We start from the raw sequence: 7769 nt of genomic DNA on the forward strand, positions 1-7769 counted from the left end.
CTGAATTCCCCAGATAAGCCTCCACAGCTCAGGCGGCAGAGCTGGGAATCAAACCCAGTTCCTCCAGATTAGATACACGAGCTCTTAACCTCCTACGCCACTGCACGTACTGTCTATATTGCTATCAGGATGAATGAACTATGTAATTTTTGCATCATTTAATGTGCAATACTAGTGCTTACTATTGGCATACTAGTGCTTACTAGTTACGCAGAGTTGTTTAGGCACCAGCTTCTCTTAAGTGAACCCAAAGCGGTCAATGATTCTTTCGGGAACTATAGGGTCTTTGGACAGATGGAGTCAAACCTGGCACCGCAATCCCAGAAGCAGACAGAGAACAATGAAATACAATTTTGTTCAGAATAAAAGGGCAGCAGAAAGAACAGCGGAGGGATACAGTCAATCCAAAACTTAGCAGTTGATCCAGCAGAATATAATTTGTGTGCAGAGGCAGCAGCGACTCAGTCTGAAAGGGAATAAAAGGGGTGAATGCAGAGGTGGGATCCAGCAGGTTCTCACAGGTTCCCGAGAGTAGGTTACTAATTATTTGTGTGTGCCGAGAGGGGGTTACTAATTGGTGATTTTGCCACGTGATTTTTGCCTTAGTTACGCCCCTCCTCTCAGCAGTAGTGCGCAGAACTTGAAGCAGTCTAGCAGGAGGTGCACCGGTGTGTGTGGCAGCCTGCGCCTGCATGCATTAATTTCCCGCCCAAGGACCAGCGCAGCGGCTGCGTTCTTGCCACAGCCCCGCCCAGGAATGCCCCTACCCCCAGAATGCCCAGCCACACCCCCGTTGTGCCCCGCCCAGCCCCATTGGCGCTGCGCCACAGTTTGAATCCCACCACCATGGGAACCTGTTACTAAAAATTTTGGATCCCACCACTGGGTGAATGTAGACAAATATAGATATACTTGCCTGTCAGATGAGAAGGGGAGGGGGTCGGCTTTCAATGATCCCTTAAAGATTGGGGGGAGACAGTTCTTGGGGGAGCCAGAGTCCTTGCCTGGTTCCAAGTTGATGTCTGGGTCCCAAGGGTGGCCAAATCCAAACTGCTGTCTGTTGGACAGCTGAGGTTTGAATTTTGAAAATCCAGTTTTTGGCAGAGCTAGAAGGGGCTGCTGAGAGGGAATGTGGGAAATTGGATTGAATGAAAATGAAAAGATTGGCTTGGAAGGTATCTGAAATTGGCCTAGGGCAGTGATGGCGAACCTATGGCACGGGTGCCAGAGGTGGCACTCGGAGCCCTCTCTGTGGGCACGTGCACACAGAGTTCGTCATGTGGGGAGCGGAAAATCACCCACCCACACACACACATCTAGGCTGGCCTGGGTCACTGAGCAGGAGGTGCGCGCACCGCGGTGAGCAGGGAGGACTCGGCTGGCAGGCCTGGTGCCTGTGCTCCAGGTGGCTGCTGCCCGAGGGGTAGGGGCGCAGAGGAGGCTAGAGAGGCACAGAGCAGTGCATGCGGGACTTGCTGGAGGCTAGAGCAGGCTGGCCCCTGCTTGAGCGGGTGGGGTGAAGGAAGAGGGAGCCAACCGTTTTTTTTCAAAACTAAAACCTCAGCATTCAGGTTAAATTGCCGGGTTGGCACTTTGCGATAAATAAGTGAAGTTTGGGTTGCAATTTGGGCACTCGGTCTCAAAAAGGTTCGCCATCACTAGCCTAGGGAAGGTCCTGTTTCTCTGGGCAAGACAGGATTCCTGCTTTCTTTCTGCTGCAGCTGATCGAATTACCACTCTGGGAGGGGTGCATTCATGGCTATTGGCTGGGTGGAACTGAAGTGGTTACCAAGGCAGACCTCAAACAGACCTGGGGGCTCTTCTGGACTGGTTGGCTTTTTATTTCCCCTGCATATATGGGCTACTTGTGATGGTGCAAAGAATATGCTTTCCAAAATGGGATTCTAGAAGGCACCTCTTGTGTAATACGAGTTCAGTTTCAGGTGAGCATCCATGCTAGTCTTCAGTAGAAGATCAAGATCAGAGTCCAGTAGCATTTTGAAGACCAACAAAAAATTCAGCTTCTGGAGCTCCCTTAATCCCTAAGTCTAAGATCTTTATTTCATTTTCAAAACAGCCCCCCCCCAAATTGCCTTTGCAACCATGATCCAATAAGAAAAAAGCACCCTGCATCTAAATGTGAACAGTGTTTAACATAACAGCATTAAAATGCAGAATTTAACAAGGAGGGATCACTTATTTGGAACAGGAAGTTCTTTTAAAATAAATAAAAGTACTTTTTTTCTGAATGGTTCTGCTGGTGATGGAAAGCACTGTTAAGTCATAGCTGACTCAAGGCCAGAGAAAGTGGTGGTTTACTATTGCCTGGACTTCCTTGGTGGTTTCCCTTCCAAACACTAACCAGAAAGGAGTTGATAATAAAACTGCAAGGATTGTCATGCCCTTATATAAAGCAGTGGTGCGACCGCACTTGGAGTACTGTGTTCAGTTCTGGTCGTCACATCTCAAAAAGGATATTGAAGAGATAGAAAAAGTGCAGAGAAGGGCAACGAGGATGATTGAGGGACTGGAGCACCTACCTTATGAGGAGAGGCTGCAGCGTTTGGGACTCTTTAGTTTGGAGAGGAGACGTCTGAGGGGGGATATGATTGAAGTCTATAAAATTATGCATGGGGTAGAAAATGTAGACAGAGAGAGAGAATTTTTCTCTCTCTCTCACAATACTAGAACCAGGGGGCATTCATTGAAAATGCTGGGGGGAAGAATTAGGACTAATAAAAGGAAACACTTCTTCACGCAACGTGTGATTGGTGTTTGGAATATGCTGCCACAGGAGGTGGTGATGGCCACTAACCTGGATAGCTTTAAAAGGGGCTTGGACAGATTTATGGAGGAGAAGTCGATTTATGGGTACCAATCTTGATCCTCTTTGATCTGAGATTGCAAATGCCTTAACAGTCCAGGTGCTCGGGAGCAACAGCCGCAGAAGGCCATTGCTTTCACCTCCTGCAGGTGAGCTCCCAAAGGCACCTTGTGGGCCACTGCGAGTAGCAGAGAGCTGGACTAGATGGACTCTGGTCTGATCCAGCTGGCTTGTTTTTATGTTCTTATGTTCAGTCCGACCCTGCTTCGTTTCCAAGATATGATGAGATCTTGGGCTACTCTAAGACAGCTACGTCAAGGGAACAACTCTGCTACTTAACATTTTTGTAAGTCATATTCTGTAAGGTGGACTCAATCGAATACCAGTGGATTATATTACACAGTTTGTGTAGTTGATGGAGCCTGCTATGGTCCATGAAGACTTATGCCACACTAATTCACTGGCTACTTGTTGAAGTGCCACAAAGCCTCGGGGGGGGGGGGGGGCAATTTCAGTGCCTGTCCTGGCCACCAATTTCTGTAAATATGCCTGTAGATAAGCATAGCATGACTGGTCTCCTGAACTTTTGTGGCCATTCTGTCCAGTGACTTGCACAATGAGTGCTGGAATTCTGGGTGGTTTATTATTGATTGGGGGGGACAATAATTATGTTTAGCAGGATGGTTGATGAATGCAGTATTTCAGGGCTGTTGGGAATTGGGAGATATGAAGGTGGGATGTTTGGAGGAAGGCCAGAATGGAGTAAGGAAGCTCTCTGCCTGTCTAACCTCCCACACGGTAATGTAGAAATGGGCCCTGCTTCTTATGTCTTCACTAACACTATGTAATGCCAGATCAGAAAGGCACCAAACTGTTCAAGTCTATGAGATATTACAGGAAGATGAAATGGACCTGGCTTGCATAAGAGATGCATGGCTGGAAGAAAACAGTGTGGTCTCTCTGTCCCAACTAACACCAGACCTATGCCATCCTCCGTGAACCACGCATAGTTGGTGGAAGAGGAAGCATAACCATTATTCTCTGTGAATCCTTCAGCCTCCAGAACAGTGTTTCCCAACCTTTTCGAGGTCAGGGTACCCTTGACCTCACTCTTCATATCTCACGGTACCCCTGCCGCCACCCTCCACCTTCCCCTCCCATTGCCCCTGCTTGCCACACCCCCCACCTTCCCCTCCCAGAGTGAAGGGAAGCACTGGGGGTGGGGGTGGCTGCTGACCTTGTGGCAGGCCCTGCCCCATGGGCCAGCTCCATGTCCTTGCTGGCGCCAGTGGGAGACACCACAAAAATGGGGGGGGGGGTGCGGTAGTGTTGCCGCGGTATCCCTGGGACATGCTCATGGCACCCCAGGGTACCATGGTACCCTGGTTGAGAATGGCTGCTCCAGAAGCTTCCAGGGTGAACCATCACCGACATGGACTGGACTCTCCTCACGAAAGGGAGTAAAAATACATTCGGCATTCTGCTTATAAACCAGCTTCCGCCGGGCACCTTGTCTGAATTGGCAGAGGTGGGCTGAGATGTAGTTCTGGAAATTTCCAGATTGATTGTTCTAAGGGACTTCAACATTCTTCTGAATTGAACAAAATGAACTACAACTATTGAACTACAACAAACAAATTGAACTACAACAAATAATCAAAACCAGGGAATAAGAAGTTGCAGCTTCTTATTCTTCAGACTTTCACGTTCTTGCCAAGAATATCTCACCAGGGCCTGGCCAGGATTTTATACCTTTGCTATATGCCTTGTTTCCCCCCCAAATCATACTAGGTCCAATACATAATGAAAGAGGTAACGCTTTGGACCTGAATTTTTTTTTTTTGCATTCAATCTTAGAGGGAAGATGTGACTGCAAAACTGGAGATTTGCCCTGAGCCATGATCTGACTGACCTCTATTTATTCAAAACCTAGTTCAATGTGGCTCCCATATTCCATGGAAGAATTGAAATGCTCCAAACCAAGGGGCCTTTAGGAGCTGGACTGAACATAATCTTGACATTATGAGGAGCAACTTTGCATAAATAATCAGTTCCACTCAAGCTGCTCTATATGATGGGTGTGTGGAGGTATGCATGCAATGTTTTTAACTGTTTGTTTGTTTGTTTGCTTGTTTATTCATTCATTCATTCATTCATTCATTCCTTCGATTTGATAAACCGCCCTACTCCCAGAGGGCTCAGGGCGGTGTACAACAAATAGGAATACAATAAAACAAATCGAATAGCCCCAATTAAAATATACAAAACCTTAAAACTATAAAACTATAGCAGCAGCAGTGGCCTTCAATAAATAATTAATTAATAATAGTAGAAGATGTCTGGCACCCAGCCCCAGTGATCAAACCCTGGGAGGGGAGGGGGTTGGCAGATGGTCCAATAGATAGCCAGTGCGCAGGACAACACGAGGGGTGGGCCCAGCGCCCCCCCCCCCAAAGCCCGGTGGAACAACACAGTTTTGCAGGCCCTGCGGAACTCTCCAAGGTCCCACAGAGCCCTAACTGCTGGGAGAAGAGCGTTCCACCAGGCAGGGGCCAGGGCAGTAAACGCCCTGGCCCGCGTGGAGGCCAGCCACATCATGGAGGGGCATCATATGGGTCTGTTGTATGTGTATTTCATAGGTGTTATTGGTAGAAGTGTGTACATGTTTGAGGGAACAAATGATACTGATCCTTTTATATTCTTCATGTAACCTGGTTGTTGTGTTGTTTGCCTTTGGGGATATTATATATAGGCTGTAACCCCTCATATTGTTAGTAATTGTTTTATTATCTACACCAAGACAGGTTACTGGATCCCTACTTATCACGCTCTGACCTAGTTGCAGTGATCCATGCAACAGTTACCTCTAGGTTAGACTACTGTAGCTCGCTGTACACTGGGCTACCCTTGAGATTGATCTGGAAACTCTGACTGGTTCAGAATGCAGCTGCATGGCTCCTTACTCGATCACCATGGCAACAGTACACACATCCACTGCTACACCAGCTGCACTGGTGAAATACTAGGCCAGGGTCAAGATTCTAGTGCTAATTTTTAAAGCCCTGAAGGGTCGGAGCAGCAGTGACCTAGGAGGTTAAGAGCTCGTGTATCTAATCTGGAGGAACCGGGTTTGATTCTCCGCTCTGCCGCCTGAGCTGTGGAGGCTTATCTGGGGGATTCAGATTAGCCTGTACACTCCCACACATGCCAGCTGGGTGACCTTGGGCTAGTCACAGCTTCTCGGAGCTCTCTCAGCCCCACCTACCTCACAGGGTGTTTGTTGTGAGTGGGGAAGGGCAAGGAGATTGTAAGCCCCTTTGAGTCTCCTGCAGGAGAGAAAGGGGGGATATAAATCCAAACTCTTCTTCTTCTTCTTGCAGATTGCCTCCTCACATACACCCCCCAAGAGAGCACTTTGCTCTATGGATAACAACTTCCTGGTGATCCCTGGCTCGAGAGACATCCAGCTATCCTCGACTTGGGCCAGGGCCTTATCACTGTGGGCTCTGATTGGGTGGAATACTCTGTTAAGAGACCCAGTTCCATAGGGCCTGTTAAGACAGAGCTGTTCGGGGAAATTCTTTAGGAAATGTAAGAAAGATTTATGTAAATTTATTTGGGGGAAGGGAAAACCAAGAATAAGTTATAGAGTATTATGTGATGACATAAAAAGAGGTGGGTTGGGGTTTCCTAATTTAGAACTTTATCATAAGGCATCAGGTTTACTTTGGTTTCGAGAATGGGTGACACTAGAAGATAGAGAATTACTTAATTTAGAGGGATCGGACTTATTTTTTGGATGGCACTTTTATATTTGGTTTGCACACGGTAAAGAATTTAAGGTGTTTATGGACCATGCGATAAGGAAATCCATATTTAAGATCTGGGAAGACTACAAAAGGAAAAACATCACTCAAACACCAGGCTGGCTTTCACCACAGGAAGCCTTAAAAGTGAGGTTCAAGAGACAAGCTACTGAGTTGTTAAGATACAATAATTTGATTATAAAAATGGGGATGAATATAGAATGAAAGAAAGACAAGATATCCTAATTAATAATACAGAATGCCAATGGTTTCATTACCAACAATTGCTGGAAAAATTTAAAAGTTGATAAAATTAAGGGTTTTGAGTTAAAAGAATCTTTTTTTGTTGAAAACACTAAAACCGGCCAAATCGAGGAATTGTCAGCAAATTGTATACAAATATTCTAGGAAAAAAGAGCTGGCAGATGAACAGGTAAAACACTGTATGATCAGATGGGCCCCAAGACCTGAATAGGGGAAATCAGTTTGGAAACATGTGGAAAAAGTGGGTACAAAAATTAAAACTTACACAAAATCAATACGATTAAAGGAAAATTATTATAAAATGCTACACAGATGGTATTTATATCCAAGACTAAATTAGCTAGAATGTATAAAAAACCATTTGGATAAATGTTGGAAATGTCAAGACCCAAGCTGGGACCTTTATTCATCTCTGGTGGTAATGTAAAGTTAGGCCAAAATTACTTGGCGTAATGTATGTTGTCTCATGAAGGAAATTCTAGATATAGAATTTATGTTCACCTCAGAATTATTTTTATGTGTAATGGAATTTAAAATAAGGAAAAAAACAGAAAATTTACTTTTGTATATGATGAGTGAAATGACAAGGTACAATTAAGCCAAAAAAATGGAAGATCAGTATTACAACTCCCTCTATGAGAGGGACTGGATGACACAACTAGTCGAACTTGTGACTTATGATAAACTGTCAAGTTTATTACATTACAATTACAATAGAAAATTTCATAGATATAAGGCAACCATTAGTAAAATTTTACAGAGCCAGCTAAAGTCTATTTTCAGCTATCTTTGTATAAATGTTGATAGAATTTATGCTAGAATGATTTGTACTTAAGTAGATATGGTTTATATATTTATGATTTAAAGCTAAGAGG

The sequence above is a fragment of the Sphaerodactylus townsendi genome, linkage group LG03 (genome assembly GCF_021028975.2).
Source record: "Sphaerodactylus townsendi isolate TG3544 linkage group LG03, MPM_Stown_v2.3, whole genome shotgun sequence".
NCBI classification, from domain to species: domain Eukaryota; kingdom Metazoa; phylum Chordata; class Lepidosauria; order Squamata; family Sphaerodactylidae; genus Sphaerodactylus; species Sphaerodactylus townsendi.